This window comes from Marmota marmota, unplaced genomic scaffold (assembly GCF_001458135.2).
Source record: "Marmota marmota marmota unplaced genomic scaffold, marMar, whole genome shotgun sequence".
NCBI lineage: Eukaryota > Metazoa > Chordata > Mammalia > Rodentia > Sciuridae > Marmota > Marmota marmota.
Window position 1 is genome coordinate 17676874 of NW_026000068.1, and position 20435 is coordinate 17697308.

Genomic DNA, 20435 nt, shown 5'->3' on the forward strand with positions numbered 1-20435 from the left:
CACACACACACAAAAGAAAGATTAATGTTTTAGCATAAAATATGGAATTCATAATTTCACAATGAAAGGCAGTTTTAATGAAAAGTACTATAGCTATAAACACATAACATATTGACAGATAGTGGATAGACTTTTATATTTTAATACCCCACTGGACCAGCACTGGCTTCATCCCACCTGTGTGAGTTAAGTATACATTCTGAAAAAAACATTGAGTTACTAAGGAGTAAAATTTTAAAAGACATGACAAATTCACTTGAACAAGTCATCCTCCAATCATTTTAATTTTCACTTCTGGTTACCAATTAGAATCATCCAACTTTGGTCATCCTATATTTCTAACTCTTATTTTTTTAGCTCCTTGTCTTATCTTGCTCTTATAAATCAATTTACTTGTACATTTGGTTTGTTGGCACTTGTGGAGTATGAATTCCATCTATCTCCCATTTCACATTACTATTACTCTGGGGGTTTTTTCTATAATTTTTAAGAATTTGTTCTAATTAGTTATTCCTCTGGTTTCCAAGCTATTAAAACATGTCCTCTTTAGAGAAAAGAGGAACTTTTATCTTAATTTTCCTATTTATTTGATTTACTTTGTGAATTTCTCTTGGTTCTAAAAATGGGAATCTTTGCCACATTTAGTAGAAGATACCTTTCTAAAAGTTTGTTGTTTTTTTTTAACTTGTAATGATAGTTTTATAATCAGGCACATCCTTTTTTATTCACTGTCATGGTGGTATCTCCTTTATAGAACACTTCATAGCACAAGAATGAATAAATCATGGCTTGATGTCTTATCTGTTTTTCCTACTTGCCTGGAACCTGCAGTGAGGCATGATCAGAACATCTCAGTTCATCATCATCTCCCTGTACAAAGAACAGTCTCTTAAAGATTATCAGAGCCCAGTCAGTTTATATTGAAGACATAAGTGAGTTAATTCATAACTCTATTAAGCTTAAATTTCATTCTCCACTAATCAGTTGTTGATTTATACTAAAGTAACAGATACCTATTCAGCAAAGATTGAATTGAGCACATGCCACATGCCAGTAGATGGAGAGAGGATAAAGCTTGTGATCCTGAGAACCTCATAAGATAGTGAAATTTATTTGATTACATTGGAAAATAAAATTCTAATTTTAAAACCTGCCAACGAGGGTACTTAGCATGGCTAATGATTCGATTGTGCCACTTCTGAAGGAGTTTTCTTTGAATATTTTAAACAAATTTAAATATAATGAAATTGCTTTAAGTCAGAGCTACATAATACTTTCCTGTGAGGATGTCAGACAGGAATAAGAAAGCTGGAGGGAAATGTTTGAAAGAAGAAAGAGTCATACAAAGGGTGATTAGGGCCATTCATGAAGTCAAGTGCTCATGGACTGGAAACTGGACCATCAAAATCACATACACATGAAAAATACATGTCAACCCTAACCCTAACCATTATAGTTACATAGGTAATATTTCTTTCTGCTCAAGTAGTGGGACCCATAAGAACTCTTAAGAGATATTTTTAACTTGGAATGTACAATTTTTTATGTTCTCCAATTATCCTACCCATGCTTCAAGTGCCATCTCTCCTAAGAAGTCTTCAGTTATTTCTCTAGCTAAAAGCAATCCTAACTCCACTGCAGAATTGTTCAGAAGAAAAAAGAACAAGTGAACATCAGCACACTTTCTGAACTGTAAATATTTAAACAACAATTAATTCATTTATCCCTTAATTCAAACAAATGTTTATTGATCTTCTACCATTTGCCACCTTTCATCCAGGAAGTGGACATACATTAGTTAAGCAAGAAGAGAAATCTCTTATGAGATTACTTAAAAATAGGAAAAACCTGCCTATACAGGTGGGGCACACCTATAATCCCAGCAACTCAGGAGGCTGAGGCAGGAAAATCACAAGTTCGAGGCTTGCCTCAGCAACTTGTAGAGGGCTGAAGCAACTTGGCAAGACCCTGTCTCAAATTAAAAATTTAAAAAATCTAGAGATGTAGTTCAGTGGTAAATGTCCCTGTGCTCAATCCCCAGCAGCAAAAATAAATAAAAGAATAAATAAGAAATAAAGTAAGAATAAAACTACCACCACCACACACACACACAAAAAGAAAAAGAAACATGAGATATGTGAACTATGTTCCCAGTTAAGTGCTTAGGAGAGTATATTAAACAGATGAGTATGATATGAAGTTTCTATATGTGGTTAAAATTTGGTGATATGTCAAGAGCTTTGTAATGTTTTGAACAACCAATAAAAAATAAATTAAAAAAATTGGTGACTGTAATAACTCTCATTGAAAAAGTTATCTTTCATTATCAATTTGTAAGTAAAAAGATGAGATCTGTGGAAACCTGGCAAATCACCAATTCAGTCAGCGGAAAAAGAAAATACACAATTCCCTGAAAAGAAATTGTGTTTGAACTGTTGGAGGAAGAATAAGGAGCAAGTGATTGCAGGGTCGAAAGTAGAGAATGAGGTCGAGAGACCATGGGAGAGCAGCTGTGTACATCATATACACTTGAGGACTTATTTATCAAACATATCAATCAGATATTAGCAATTAGTGGTTTTAGTACCAGTAAGTAAATATTTTCCTACTTGAACCATCAAAGCAACTTTAATGATATTTTCTTAATGGTCTTTATGCTCCTTTTCCTGTCATTAATTGCTTTGACTCTTGATAAGGATTAACTATCACTCATTATTTGTACCTTACAACAGTACACTGGATAATCTGCTGTCCCTTTCACGGAATTCATCTTTATTGGTGCTTGCTGTATTGAAAAATGGTCACCAACCTGGCTCTACGTTTACATCAGCAAAAGCAGAATTTGGTAGTTTTATGAGTTTTGCTTAGTCATAATCTGAACACCTGTTAATCAGGGTAGATGCATACTTCTTCACATTTTGTTTGGGCATATCAGTGTTCTATAGAACTTCCCCAGGTGATACACGCTCCTTCTGTAAATCAACAACAACAACAACAAAAATTCAATGATTACCATGTGCCATGCATTGTGGAAATGCCCTGGTTAATATGATAGACATTTTCTCTGTCCACATAATGCTCACGCTCTAGTGGGGAAGACAGACAGGATTTCCAGTTGAAATGCTTCCTATGTGAAAGTGATTCCTCTTGCTTCTAGACTAACATTTAAATATGAGGTCATGGTTTTTTTTAAAAAAACTACTATTTATATGGCAAGTCCATATGAGAATTTTTATAAGTACTACTTTATTTAATATTCATAAATCCAGAGTTGTAGGCATCATTTATATTTTAGAGATGAAGACACTAAAGCACTTAAAATTTTTAAAAAACCTAGATCTGCCTGCTGCCTTCAATACCATATTCTTTATCTCACAGACATTGTGTTCCCAACTCATTGCTTCTTTAGTTTATCACCCATAGTTTTATAGGCATTAATTAATTTCAGATAGCAAAATATGACAAGTGTGGGTAAATTTGGGGCTGGGCATACCCATTTCCTCATAATGCCTGAAGACCATAAATTCTGACTACATTCAAGGTACCAGGTGTTATTTGATGTGATACTGAAAATGAGCATGTAAGTGACCATAGTTAGGGTAATGGAGAGTATAAGCAGGACATAGGACCACGTGAAGATAAGGCATTGAGTTTTAAGGATAATACTTAATTATTCTAAGTAGCTATTATTTCCAGCTGTTTGTATATCCCTTCATAAACATTTGCTCAATTTTAGGAATGAACTAATTTTAAGAGTGCAGTCTAGGATATCATGTTATAAGTTAACAACATATCTTTTCTGAAAACTCCAACAGACTCAGTTTGCTCCTCTGTCCACTCCAGTAGAGAAACTGCCCCAAACTTCAAAGACATGAATCCATGTTGGTTTAAGAGAATATTAATGATTTCTCTAACAGGCATTTTTGTCCCCAGTACCACAATCATAATCTAGTCTCACTGATCAGTTTAAGTGTAGGGGTAGGCTATATACTTTGTTTTCTTTGGAACATATAGTCATTTTCTGATGTGAGTATTCTCCACAGGTTCATTTGTGCATATTCTTAGCAGTTTTAAGATATCTTCAGCCTTATGAGGTGCATAGGAAACTGCTGCTTGGCTTATTTGACAGAGGATGAATATAAACGTAAGTTGGCAAGAATTTAGAAATAGCCCCTTCTTTATGAAAAATTTTCTGACCACTCCTGAACATACCAAGTACTTTCTGCCTATCTATTCATTCAGGACTAGTCATATTCTGCCATAAATACCAATTTCTCATATGTATATCCCAAATGTAAATTGGTCACTCTCATAGGCTGATTTTTATCACTCAGAAGCTGGTATGCATTATTCTGAGCTTTCTTTGCTTGCAATACAAAGTCTAAACACAATCAGCGTTTTCTCAATTTAGTATCTTTTGCAGAAATTTGAGTCACAGGGAAAAATCACATTTTAAAATTTATGATTGCTGTATGTATATAGGTGACTGTATGACCAGTGTGATTCTGCAATCTGTACAATCAGAAAAATGAGAAATTACGCCCCAATTTATTCAAATGTATGAATTGCCAAGATCATTTTACTTTGATTATTTTTTTTTCAAGTCAATTGTCAAGAGTACCATTGTATACACTATTGTGCAGAATAATGTGTCCAGTATCACCCCCTACTCTCACTTCTCATACCCTTGCCCATTCCAGTGCTCTGGAAAAAAATAACAATAAATAATTCAGGTACCATAATAATCTCATTCTAGAAAATAATAAAAAAGAGTTAAAAGTACTTTTCAAGGTATATCTATTTCATTTGCCTTACTGATTTGAACATAGTTTGAGGTATTACACTATGCTCAACTATGTTATTCATAATTCTTTACACTTGATAAATACTGTAGCATGTGCTAATTGGTGGATTATGTTAGAATAGCTCATCTGTGAAAGCAAATTAGTAAAATGAAGATTACCTTTTCTCTGACACTTCAAGAAAGGATTGTATTTTATGTTACTTGATGGAATTTTTCAAAAACATCTATGTGAACTCACTAAACTTCAAGTTCTTGGAAGCCAGAGGCTTGGTTTAATCTCATCTGTGTTATGTTTTGGATGTGAGATTTCTCCCAGAAACTTCTTTTAATTCAGAAATAGTCACAGGTGAAATGATTAGATCATGATAGCTATATACTAATCAGTTCATCCTAGTTGGAATGGTCTGACTGGGTGGTGGAGCATGACTGATGGAGGTGGGTCACTTGGGGCTTGCTGTGGAAGGGTTGCTCTTCTTGAAACCCTTCCCACATTTCTCACTACCTCTCTCCGCTTCCTGATTCTACCAGGAGCTGAGGAGATTTCCTCTTCTGTATCATTCCCCTACCCCCTTGATAAGCCTCAGCTTCAGCCCAGAGCAATGGAGTTGGCCCTCTATGGACTGAGACCTCTGAAACCATAAGCCCCTAGTAAAGTTTTCCTCCTCTAAGTTGTTCTTGTCAGGTATGTTGGGCATAGTGCTGCAAAAGCTAACTAAAACAATCTGCATTGTGAAAGGTAATGGGACTTGAGAAATAAGAATTGAGGGGAAAGCCAGGCATGGTAACTCAAGCTTATAATCCCAGTGCCTCGAAAGGCTGAGACAGGAGGATTGCAAGTTCAAAGTCAGCTTCAGCAAGTAAGCAAGGCCCTAAGCAACTCAGTGAAACCCTGTCTCTAAATAAACTGAAAAAAAAGAATGAACAATAATGGATGAGGTTTATGAAAGATAAATTAAAAATAAGCAAACATATACATGTTATGTTATAAGAAAAGTAGGACAAGGATGGGAAAATGGAAATAGCAAGGGAACACACCCATGCTCTGCCCTTCTTGAAAAGTCATCTATGTTGCACTTTGATTTACTTTGCTTGAGAGAGAAGTTATTCAAGTTTGAGAGAAAAAAAAAAAAAAACCTTTGAGCTTTGGTGATAACATCATAGGGAGGAGGGATTGGAGGTAGAAATAATAGACACCTTCCTGGAAAAAAAGCAAATTCAAAATGAAGTCTTCCTTCTGGAGGCAAAGAATTTCCCAGCATCAGAGTGGGAGAAAGGCACCATTTATTTAAACCACTGAAATTACTGAATATTAATAGCATCATGTGGCAGGATATGTTTTACGTCCATGTTGTTCTCACATTCTCAAATGCCAAGCCAGTCACTGTCAGACAGGGTGTCATAATATTGTAATCTATATTCTTCAGTACACTTAAGTATTTTTACTTTAATAATTTTAGCATAGATAATGAATACAAAGACATATGGACATATATTGTATGTATACAAGCAGGCAATACAATCTAAAATTAAGGAGATTTTAATGTTATAACTCTGCTATTTTATAAAGTTTTGATTCATTCCCAGGGAAGTGAAATAATCTCCTTAGATTTAATGTTAACATAAGCGTGGAAATCTTAAATTAACTAGGTGTGTACTTTCGAGAAACAGAATATATCTAGATATATTTGTATATATAATACATAAAAGGTTAAATACCAATGGTAAAATCTTCCTGATCTTTTTATATATGTACTTAATATTATAAAAATACCCTGCTACACTTTAGAAAATAATGTCTGCATCCTGATCCACTTAGAATCTATTTTATATAATGAAAATAAAATGACTTCCACTGGCTTAATACAGAAAACAAATTACATTCATAATGATTTTCATATTACCTATTCACTATCAAGACTACTAGATTCTTATTTATTTTAATATGCCTTGTTGTACACAGAGAAACTACTGTAGAGAAACAAACATTTTCATTTTTATTTGAAATCAAATATCAAGCTTAACACAGAATTACAGACAGTGAACTGTATTTAATTTTCTTATGCAGGAGCAAATACACTAATTCAAGTTCAGAGATACTGGTCTATGGCATTTTCAAGCAATGAAACTAAGGAAGAAGTGTTATTGAGTTAAAGATTACACAATGTGAACTGTCAGTGTCTGATGGGAAGAATAAGGTTATCAAAAACCCTTTGGCTATATCTATGTAATGCCAAATTTTTGTTTGAACACTGAAACATTCCTTTAACTCAACTGGGTGAAGGTTAGTTCATTGATGTGGTTTAAATCCTGGAGGATATCGGAGATTCTCAGATCTGTGACCTTTTCTTGGGAGAAATGAGGAGAAAGCTGGGTGTTGTGATAGTGGAGATATGTAATGAATTGAGAAAACTTCAACACCTTTTCCTTATACTCCTAAAGCCTCATGGGATTTAACAAAAAACTGATTTTCTATGGGGAAGATTTTGATATCTATATTGATACCTCACTTTCAGTTGTTTTTTTTGCCACAGAAAACATGTTGGAACAATATAATTTTTTCATTTATAGATAAGAGGAATCCTCTGCATTTCAAACTTTCATTATGATAGACATGGAGATTAAATAAATAAATGTGTTTAGCACTTCTATTAGGACAAGAATTCTGATACATAATCGGTGAGAATTTGAATTAGTTCAATATTTTGGGAAGGGAAATTACCATCTAACAAGTTTTTGTAAAAATATAGTATTCATATATATGCAAAAAATCTTAATATTTCTTTGTTTCTGCTTCTTCACTTCTTTGTCTTTGTTTTCATATTTTTGTTATGCTGGTGATTAGACAAGGGCCCCCACAAATGCTCAGCAAGTGCTCTACCACTGAGCAATATCCGAACCCCACAAATAATATTTCTAAAACATGTTATAAATGTTTTACATAAGACATTTACATGTACATATTCATGGACAAGAATATGCAAATTTGCTGAAATAATGAAAATTTTAGAATCCACTTACTAGCTGCTAGTAAGAAACAGATTACCTAAATTATGGTACATTCATCCAGTGGGATTCTCTGAAACCTATTAAAAATGGGATGTCACTATATTAGTATTAAAAGAAAAGGATATGAAAGTTATAAGGAAGTATATATAATAAGAATACATTTTGAGAAGATAAAATTAACAACATATATGTTTATTACTATATGCTGAGAAAAATTCACAAGAGTACGCTGTATTAATAACTGTGGTTATTTGAAGAGAAGGAATTACATAGAGCTTTCATATTTTTACCTTGTAAAATTTTGCACTGCTTTGGGTTTTAACAATAAACATCTCAAATTTCCTTTTAACCATCATCAGTCTAAAAAGAACTAAATTGTCTTGCTTTTCTACCTTTTGTTTCTCAAATTTAAACTCTTAATTGCTAGATGAATCTTGGAAACACCTTTCATGATTCAAATTGTTTGTGCATACTGCTAACACAGTCTGAAAGAAGATTTTATTTAAATAATATTATTAATAGTATTGATTAGTGTACCTCATAAGAAAAAACAACACCAATTGTGTTGATCATTTAACTGATGGAGATAACTGGTATTTTTAGAAGATTTTTGCTTTCACTGTTGGTGAAAATATATTAGGGTTGTAATGAATAATAATTAAAATATGTCTTTGTTTCACTTAGAAGCTATTAGTACAGTTACATACTTAACTTTGTAGCTACATCATGGTGACAAGGCTCATTTCTACTGCCTCCTCTTATAGTTTCATGCTCAACAGAAAGGAAATATATAAAATTTTATTAAGGGTAACATGAATATTTGAACATCAAAAAAAGAAATCATCTAAAAAATTACAATGTAAATAGATAAGTTAGTCCACTTTCAAAATATGGCAGGCTTAATATCATAAAAATACTTCTAGGATAAAACAACTAGAAATGCTGGTTAAAAATAGCAAACTACTCTTCCCATGCTCTTCCTCCCTACCCCACTATGAGTCACCCCCCCCCCTTATATCAGAGAAAACATTCGGCATTTGTTTTTTTGCGGGGTGGGGGGGATTGGCTAACTTCACTTAGCATTAGATTAATTCTAGATAGGGAAGAGGGTTGGGAGGGAAAGGGAGAGGGAAGGGGATTAGCAAGGATGGTGGAATGTGATGGTCATCATTATACAAAGTACACGTATGAAGACTTGAATTGGGTGTCAACATACCTTATATACAACAGAGATATGAAAAATTGTGGTATATATGTGTATTAAGAATTGCAATGCAAAAAAGTACATGTATAATGGTATTAATTGGCATGAACATATTTTATATACAGAGATACAAAATATTGTGCTCTATATGTGTAATAAGAATTGTGAAGCATTTCACTGTTGTTGTGTATTAAAAAAATAATAATAAAATTAAAAAATAGCAAACTATGAGTGTGTCTTTTCCCCCACATTCTCACCAACACTTATTGTTGTTTGTGTGCTTAATAGCTGCCACTCTGACTGGAGTGAGATGAAATCTTAGAAAGTTTTGATTTTCATTTCTCTAATTGCTAAAGATGTTGAACATTTTTTCATATATTTGTTGATTGATTGTACATTCTTTTCTGAGAAGTGTCTCTTTAGTTCCTTGGCCCATTTATTGATTGGGTTACTTGATTTTGGGTGTTTAGCTTTTTGAGTTCTTTATATATCCTAGAGTATCTATCTGATACTATATACCTAGTGCTCTATCTGATGTGCAAGTGGTAAAGATTTGTTCCTAAGATGGAGGCTGTCTATTCACCTCACTGATTGTTTCTTTTGCTGAGAAGAAGCTTTTTAGTTTGAATCCATCTTATTTATTAATTCTGGTGGGACTGAAAAATAGTGCAGTCAATATGGAAAGCAATGGAGATTCCTTAGAAATTGGGAATGGAACTACCTTTTGACCCAGCTATCCCACTCCTTGGTGTATACCCAAAGAACTTAAAAACAGCATACTACAGGGACACAACCACATCAATGTTTATTACAGTACAATTCACAATAGCCAAACTGTGGAATCAACCTAGATGCCCTTCAGTAGATGAATGGATAAAAACATGTGGCATATATACACAAAGGAATATTAATCAGCAATAAAAGGGAATAAAATCATGGCATTTGCAGATAAATATATGGAGTTGTAGAATATAATGCTGAGTGAAGTTAGCCAATCCCAAAAAGCAAAATGCCAAATGTTTTCTCTGATATAAGGAGGCTGATTCATAGTGGGGTTGGCAGGGGGAGCATGGGAGGATCAGATAAACTCTAGATAGGGCAAAGGGGTGGGAGGAAAAGGGAAGTAGCATGGGGGTAGGAAAGACGGTTGAATGAGATGGACGTTATTACTCTAAGTACATATATGAAGACACGAATGATGTGAATATACTTCAGATACAACCAGAAATATGAAAAATTGTGCTCTATATATGTAATATAACTATAATGCAGTCTGCTGTCATATATAACAAATTAGAATAAAAATAAAAATAAATAGCAAACTACCTCTGTTTTTATTGTTTCATGGACAGAAAATTGTTGAGGGAAGGACTCTTTGGAGGCCAAAATTAAGAGAAATTGGGAAACATAAGTTAAAGAACATTAAACAACTCAAAGCATTTAAAATTCTCATAAAGGAATTGCCAGTTTCAGTCATCTGGAATGTATCTACTAACAGTCAGCTGAATAGTTCACTAGACCTTTAGCCTAAGAAAGGTGGGAGTTAAATAAAACCTCTACTTAAAGGTGACACCCCTGAAGGGTTTCATTTTCACAACATGGTTATTTCGAAAACACCTACCTACTGAAAAATAGGGGTTATAAGTCGCATTGTCTGCATCAACTTTGGCTCTGGGTGGGGAAGAAAGTCTTTTCTATAAGGATTAATAATCATAGGCATGCCCTTTTCAGCATTTGGAGTTTATTTATGTGATCTGGGAAATAAACAGCTAAAAATTGAAATGATTTAAGTAAACAGCTCCCTGGAGCTCCTGAAAGAAACAAATACAAATTATTTCTGGAGAGAAACAATCAAGGTTTCACATAATTCCCACAGGTAAAGGTCAATGGAGAATAAACTCACAATACACACACACAAAAAAGTACACCATCATGAACAAAATTCAGAAAAAAAATAAAATAGCCCCTCAAATTAGACAAGAATATCAGATATTGAAATTGTTACAGCATAGAATATGAAGTAGTGAATTAAAAATATGAACAAGAAACATGATGCTTGCAGAAACTATCAGAACATTTTAATATATAACTAAATAGAACTTCCTGAAATTATAAATGTAATTAGTGGTATTAAATACACAATGATGTGATAAATATATCATAGTTGGGAGAGAATTAGTAAACTGAATGATAAAGAACACAAATTTGCATAGATACAGAAATAGACAAAGAGAAAAAATATGGAAGAGATGGTAGTAGATATAGAAGATAAAATAAAGAGACAATATAGAGAATGAGGGGGATTGAAGACAATATATAAATAGGATGAATACATTTCAAATGAATTTTAAATTTCTAGTGCATTGGAAATAAATAAAATAAAATATTTAGGAAATAAAATGAAAGGAAATACCATAACTAAACACGTATTATTCAAAGAAGGGGAAAGAAAATGGCTCATAAGTCACCAGAATGGTGGAATGATTGGCTACAAAGAAATGGCAATTATACTGAGTACAAATATTACAACTTCAACAATGGACAACAAAACTTGGGGGAAAATATCTTCAAAGCAACTATCCATGGTGAATCATACCCCACCTAACTATTAGTCACAAATAAGATTAAGAAAGATATATTCATCTAACCTAACATTTTGGACTTTGCATGTTTTTTGGGTGTGTATGGTGGAGGGCAGTAACCAGGAATTGAACTTGGGGCAGTTGACCATGGAGCCATATCCCCAACACTATTTGTCATTTTATTTAGAGATAGGGTCTTATTGAGTTGCTTAGTTCCTCACCTTTGCTGAGGCTGGCTTTGAACTCCTGATCCTCCTGTCTTGGCCTCCTGAGCTGCTGGGATTCCAGATGAGTGCCACCATACCTGACTGGAATTTGTGGTTTTTATAGTTGTTTATTATATAAGTTGCAAACTATTGACACGAAAATGTAACAAAAGTAAAATATTGTCCTGAATCCAAGTAGTTTACTAGTATCATACAACCATACACTGCTTTTCTTGATGATAAAACTAAACGGTTTTCAAAAAATTGTATAATAATAAGTAGTATAACTTTATTGTTAATAATCAATAGTATCAAGTCTCCATCTTGAAACTTGAGTAGATTATATGCTAAATACTTCCATCAAAAATATACTGAGATATTCTGCTGGAATATGTATACCCAAAGGCATTTATTAGCCTCTTAATTAGGCATAATACTGAGACCTAACCAAACAATGTTGAGTCCTGACTATATATGATATTTAAATTATCCTATTCCATCCTGCTTTTATTAAAAATATATAGTTTAATGGATCATAAAGTTTTTGAATTATTATATTTACCATCACTGCTGGACTATTTTCTCTCTGGCAGATAGATTGACAAGATATGTGCAGAGTGGGGGAAAAAAGAAAAAAAAATTGTAAAATAGTATTATTAGAGTTATCACACCTTAGTATATTTTGTCAAAATCAAATTATGATTTAATTTACTCATATTTACCTCCATCATTTAGACTTACATAATAAGCAAAATAGGGTCTTTCTATATCTATTTCCCCATCACTAAATGGAAAGGCATTTTTCTCCTAGGAAGTCTCTTTCTGGAACAGAGAATATTCTTGCCATTGTAACTGAAGTCCCAGGAGTTGAGTTATGAGATAAAACAATTATAAGTGGGCTGATGTAACACCACAAAAAAGGCACCACTCTAGCAGTGATTTCAAAAAGTAGAAATATTAGAATTTAATTGTTGCCAATGTTTTCAGTTATGCATTTGGAGGTATGGCAAGCACAAAGGAAAAAAAATAACTTAATGATCATAAAAGTAGAGATCTAACCACATTAACAGACTGACAAATTTCTACAGTAACTCTTTTGTAGACCTAAAGACAATTTTATAAATTGATCCCAATTGTAAAGATGTTTAGGTTTAAGGTCATTTACAAAATAATATTTATAATAATGTATTTGTTATTTTTCTACTATTTATGATGTTACCAATATTCAATTTTAGAAAGATCTTCCAAGAAATATCAGAAATAAAATATTTTAATGTTTTTATCATTTTTGTGGGATAGATGACACTCCATTCATGAGTATTTTCTTGCCCCAACTTCTAAGGAAAAATAATTGGTACGTCCATAGTTTATTGGTTTATCACAGAAATGATTTAGTATCCATAATACACAGATTCTTGGATTAAGGGATTGTGTCATCTAAGGGAAGGTGAATGCTATATGTGCTCTGAATTGTGTGTACATGTAGTTTGAACTCTGGTTAGGTGTGCACTGTGATTCATGTATTTGTAGACCACTGGATGTTTTCAGTAATTTATAGCTATCATTTAAAAAAAGATTTCTAGAAAAAAAATCAACTATATTTCAATATTTCAATAATTAATTATTTCAATAATTCCTAATTCTTCAAGTTAATAATAATGAGCTGTATTAACATTTAAGAACATAAGATAATGCAATTGTGGGAGGGGGTGGGTACTGGGGATTGAACCACTAAGCCACATCCCCTCACTATTTTGTATTTGATTTAGAGACAGGGTCTCACTGAATTGCTTAGCACCTCACTTTTGCTGAGGCTGGCTTTGAACTAGTGATCCTCCTGCCTCAGCCTCTCAAGCTGCTGGGATTACAGGCTTGCCACTGTGCCCAGTGGATAATGCAATTTTAGAATTTGAAAAACTTTAGGTTAGTTTCAAAATGTTAATTTTAGAATGAAGAAATGTATTTAAAAATGTTATATGGTTATGAAAATGTCTAGAGATGGCAACAATATTCTCAGAAAATATTTACACTGAAATATGTTGATGAACTTATCTATATTGTTTTCCTTAAAAAATGTTTTATTGTTCTTGGCTGCCCTTTTGCTCAGATTTTATCTAAGATCAGATTTCTGTTAGACGACTAGCATGATAAATAAATGTCGTTTGAAGTTCTTGTGAGAGCAAAGTGCCAATTTGATATAGTACTACACAGCACACAGACTTGGGAGTTCACGATCTGTTTTAAAGAGATCTGTGGGGTGAGAAATATTAAGCAAGCAATCTGTACCACACTTAGGAATTAATAATACAAAAAGAAAGGATGGAGAAAAGCCAAAGACATTTTGAAGAACAAGATGAGAGCCCTTGCGCTCCCTACATATCAATATTGATTATAAAGTTATAGTATTTCAGACAGTTTTCAATTTGGACAACACAGAGGAACAAATGAAAACAAATTAACAGCTCAAAAAATAGACCAACAAACTAATATATTATAGACTATTCTGTAGTACAGTAGCAGCCCTTGGGGATGGGGGGATTAAGCCATACCTCACACCATACAAAGAATCAAAGTCTGGAAGGAACAAAATGTACTATTATAAAGTTTTTAGAACAAAAACACAAAAAAGGATATTTAAAACCTTCATGCAATAAAGCTTTCCTGAAAGTAGATGGCACATAATGGAAAGAATTAATAAATTTGACAATATTAAATTAAAGCTTCTTTTCATAAAAATGAGCACATATTGAGGGGAAAAAAAAAAAAGATGAGATGTAACTGACAAAAGAATTAGAATCCAGAATCCATGAACACATGCACACACATAGAGTGTTGGTCAATTTTGTTGTCACTGTGACCAGAACACCTGACAAGAATAACTTAAAGGAGGAAAAGTTTATCTTTGGTTCACCATTTCAAAGGCTCAATCCATTGTTAGTCAACTCTGTTGCTCTGGGCCTGTGGCAAGGCAGAACATCATGGCAGAGGAAAGATTCTTGGCAAAAGGCATCGGAGAAGGAGAAGGAGGGAGGGAAGGAGAAAAGAAGGGAGAAAAAGAGAGGAAAGAGCACTGATAAAAAGCCAGGGACAAATATAATACTCAAGTGCATGCCTCCAGTGATCTACTTCCTCCAGCCATGTGCCACCTGCCTATAGTTGCCACTAGTAGCCCATTCAAAATATTAATCCAGCAAATGAATTAATCTACTGATTAGGATCCAGCTTTCTTAATGTAACCATTTCACCTTTGAACATTCCTGCATAGAATATCATGTTTCTAACACACAAGATCATATTATATAAACACACACAAACAGACACAGATCAAGAAAAAGCAATTGAAAATGAGTGAAATATACAAATAAACAATTCATATTGGAAATGTAGATGGCAAACCCCACCAAAAGGTGTTCAATCTCACAAGTAAGCAGTAAAATATGAATCTAAACTATGATAAAGCACTATTTTATATCCCATACGCTGGATAACATTAAAATGTCTGATAATACCAAGCACTGCCAGCATATGGATCAAAAAAACCCCCACACTTTTCAAGATTTAAGTTTATTCTTAACTAGTATATACAAACATATGGTTATGAAAGTACATATGATGCTTCAATACATGTATTCATCATGTAATTTTCAAATCAAGGTAAATACATAATCTCCTCAAATATGTATAACTTTCTTTACAATGAAAAATTTCAAAATCTTTGCTTCTAGTTTTTTGGAACACACAGCATATTATCTTATCATTATCTAAAGCCACCTTACTGTTCAAGAACACACCAGAACTCCTTCTGTGTATCTAACTATAACAATAACCTTTTGCCATCCACTTTCCAGCCTCTGATAATCACCATTCTACTCTCAACTTCCATGAGATCAAGCAAGAAACAAACAAACAAACAAATAAAAAACGCTCAGAGATGCTACTATGAATGCAAATTCTTGAAGAACAATTTAATATTGTAAATATTATACTTTACAACCCAGAAATCCACTCATAGGTGGTATGTAAACTCAAAAAACTCTTTTATAAATACATAGAGATATAAACAAACATGTTCATAACAACATTACTTATAATAGCAAAAATTATCATCAGAATAAAAATATCATAAATTCCCACAATCACCTATATGGCAGAGGAAAAAAAATTAGTGAACAAGAAAGTCACATCAAGATGAATCATTCTTAAACACATAATGCTGATTTTTTAAAAATTAAAAACAAGTTATAAAAGAATACATATTATATGATTTATGTAAGGGTTCAGTATGCAAAACAGTACAAAAATATTGTTAGTGGCAAAAATGCACAAAATTTATGAATGTACAATTAATAAAAAACTCAGGAATGAGGTTGTAAGGCAGAGGAGAGATAGTGGACCTAGACTGGAGGCTTCAATCATATCCATAATGCATAATGTTCTCCTTCTTAAGGTAGATGGTGGGTACATCAGTGAACATTGTGTTTTTTGTATACCTTAATTATTCAAATTAATTTTTAAAAATAAAAAACAAAAACCTAAAGGAATTAAAATCTATAATAAAGAAGCACTCTCTTAAGCTAGAACAGATGGTTAATCAGAGAGATCAGTTTTCACAGTAAAGGCCATCTAATAAATCTTAATGACCTACTACCATTTCCTATTCAAAACTTTGTCCTTGCTTTTCAAATGCTAACAACAGAACAGCACTCTGCTTGCCTTTATGGTACCCCACTGATATTGATATTATCATAGTAGACTCTATCAGCTCTGAGTTCTTCAGAAATGTATCTCCATGCCTCGAAATTTACCAGTTTACTATTATCCCCATTACCAATATCTTCTGGAGCCAATCTCATTAAGACATTAATTCTTAAAGCTGAGTATTATCCTGTCTGTATATAGTACTATTTTAATTAAACATTTGCCAAAGAGTACATCTTTTAAGACAAAGGACATTTCATGCATCCAAAGAAAAATATTGGGAAAATATTTGGTACCTTTTGTTTAATATCAATTACCATGTATTTTATTTTCAAATAAGCTTAGTCTTGTTTATCCTGGAAACAGATTATCATTTCAAAGATTTTAATAGCATGGGTCAAGAACTTGATTAACATCTTATAAACTTTGATAGCCTTAATATCTAAACATTTATGGATACCATCTGATCAGCTAGTCTGTTAAAACTACCTTGATTTAATTTTTAAAGTTGTGGCTGTTGGACTTTTCTATGAACAACATCAGAGGACATTTAGATTCATCTTTCTCCAATTCAGTCAGCTGCATTGATGATGGGCAACTTGGAATTTAAAGACAGTATCTACATTTGCATTTCAATAGTTTCATAATTCCATGAAACCACTGAAATCTCTTCAATATGCTTCATTGTTTAAATAGTGAAGGTGGCAAATTTTTCTTCAAGATCCATGAATCTTAGGGAAAACAATTGGGCCATGGCATTCAAAGCCTATTCTAAAGAGGATGTCTTCTTTTATTGTTTAATACAAAATTCATGTTTCATGTTAAAAAATCTTTTGTCCATTTGGATTTTTATGGCACAATATTGAAATCACTAAATAAGAGAGAAAGGAGGATGTGTGGCTTAAATATAGTATAGCAGCACCATCAACTTTCAATTTGGGGTTCCTCAAATACCACCTTTGTCCTCAATGGAAAGGAAAAAACTTGTTTTCACTCAGGGAAACAATTTCACTCAACACACAGAATGTCACTTCACCAGTAGGTAGGTGCCCTCTTTGCAAGGACCTGCAGTTACCCATAATTGGCTGTGATTTTATATAAAAGAACTTCTGTGAAATATTTTGGTATGAGAGAATCCTGGAGTTAAAATAAGAAATTCTGAGTTCAGGAACAGGGCAGCTGAGTACCTTTCTGAGATGAGCCTTTATGCCTTCTTTTAATTGTGGATCTACAGAAAGAAGGAATGAAATATCATGTGTGACAGTATTGTGTAAATTGCATTCAAGAGAATTGGAAGCCTATGAAGGATTGCTTTCATAGGATTCTTGTATCAAATTATTTTTCAGTAGATTTTTCGATTGATATCTAAATTTTTTCATATAATCCCATTTGGCTGAGGCATTGAGATGTGGCAAGATGTTCACAAGGACAAAACTGTGTGAAAAATTAGAGCTCAACAAAGGTTAATTTAAAAACAGTTGTTCTTTTGACATGTTTATCCCCATTTATTTGCCATTTTCAGAAGCTGTTTCATGGTGTTTTGTAGCACTTTTTAAAAAAAAATGATCAGGCTTTACAAAACATACCCTCACTACTTTTCCTTTCTACATGCAAATTATACCAAACACTGGGAAACCTTCTTTAAAAGTCAGCCCACCTTTCCAGTCAAGATAAAGTGGAGAATAATCCTTCCCCTTGGTTCTCTGCAGATTAGGTTTCAGCCTCCCAAGGCTTTTCCTAGACAATCCCCAGCAGTCAGGAAAAATGATATTTAACCTTGAAGATTTTAGTATTCCAAATCTAATACAAGCAAGTGCTTTTTCTTTTCGGTATACTGTAAGCTTACATACATCTCAACATGACATTTAAATGCCACACACAGCCTGACTGTATTAGCGATTAGGGGAGGAAAGGGAAGAGTATTCCTCTTCTATAATGAAGAAACAAACAAACCAACCAACCTAGAGGCTATATCCCACAAAAGAATGATTCCAGGACAATAAATCTATGTTAAAAGATTACATCAGATGTGTCTAGAGAATACAAGTCTACATATAGCACTAGCTTCTATATTTTTTAACATATTGCTGCTTATGAGAGTTTAAAGGGAAGTGTGTGAGAACAAAGTGTGTGTGCCTTTATGTGAGGGTGTGTGTGTGTGTGTGTGTGTGTGTGTTCCTTCCTGTGTGTGTCAGGGCAGGAGGAGGGGCGGTGACTAGATGAAGGGAAAGTTGGGAAACCCTTCTGTTTTTGCGCACTCCCAGAGCAGCAATCCAGCCCCAGAATGAGAAGGGGACATGAGAGCTGGCACAAGGGTCTCTGCCATGACTGATATGAAGCGACTGAACACGGAAGCAAAGACTTTTCTCCTTGGCAGCCAACAACCTGCAGCAGGCAAGGCGGGCGGGGGAGGAAACCCCGGGGAGGCGCTCCTGGCCGCCTCTTTGCTGAGATAGCAGGAGCGGCAGCCTGCGGAGCCACGAGCGCAGCGTCACTGAGCTGGTGCGGGTGCAGGGGCGCGCAGGCAGGCGCACAGGCAGGGAGCCGCTTCTGCCACCCAGTCGCAGGCGCTGCAGGACAACCGTGCCGCCAGAGCGCCCGGGGCCGTTCCGCAAGCGCGAGAAGCCTGCGGCTGCGCTGCCCAGCGCGGTGCCTCGTGCCACCTGCCTCGCGCGCCGCGGGCGACTGGAGGAACCCAGAAAGCTCGGCCTGCTGTCCCGTTTTCGAAAAGCAGCCTGTGGCGGCGGAGCCGGGAGGAGAGCATTTCAGTTTTCTACGGGACTGAGATTTTTTTTTTTCCTCCTTACAATTTGGGGGGGAGTCCTAGTAGAGGTCAGAGGGGCAAGAGAGGATCTAGAAAAGCTGCCGAGGACTGTGAACATGGGCACCCTCTCCTATCATTGGAAAATCTCCTTGACATTTTTCACACTTTGAAGCAGCTGCAGCTGGTGTCGTCGGAAAAGGGGGTGGGAAAAAAAGAGAGGGGGCGGGGAGAGCNGGTAGCCGAGGGGGCTGCGGGTATGTGTGTGTGCCCGGGGTGGGGGTGGCGGATCGCTGCTTGTGGCCGCACCGACCCTGACCACGCGCGGTGTGGGACCCCAGTGACCGGCCGGGGGTGGGCACGTGAGGGCGGGAGTCTTGGGCGCTCGCTGGGCGCTGCTCCTGAGGTGGCTCCGCGGAGGCGGCAGTGCTGTGGTAGGTGCCTGGCATTTGGAAATGGGATGCTAGCTGGGCGAGTGCACGGGAACACTGTGTGGCTTGGGCTGGCGAGAGACCCTAAAGGGTTACATACTGCGAAAAGGAAAGGTAAAGAGCGAGTGTTGGGCTCTAGTGCTGGGACCGTTGGTCCAGCTGAGGTTAGGCTTTGCTCCTCTTTATTATCTTGGGTAGCTCCAGTCAGCCTTTCCCGGAGGTGTGTGAGGGATCAAGCGCGTGTTTGAAACACACACACACACACACACACACACACACACACACACTTGTGGCAGGTCGCACTCGTTCCTTTATCTTGGAGGGTGTTGTATTACTGACTTGATAGCTAATTGTTTGAAAAATGCTTTTAGGAGATCTTTATGTCATTGAGGATTGCAGGGGTGGGGCTTGGGGGGAGATAAAGGAGATGAAGGAGCATGAAAGACTGGAGGACTGAAAGAAGTGGGGGAGCAATGGGGTAAAAGCTTTCCTTAGGAGTCAGGGAAAATGATGCCTCCCTCTCCCTATTCCAGACAACTCCTACCCGCACATCTCCTTTGTGTTCCTGGTGAACCCGCACTATTCCTAATTCACTACTGGGCCCCTTCGCATCCTCCTCTCCCAGTCATTAAGGATGCAGGACGCGTTTCTGATCCTATGTGGAAAGAGGGAGGAAAGCCCATTAGTATTAGGGTAATCATGGCACCCTGGCTCACCGGACCGTGAGACTGGCTACCGGAGGT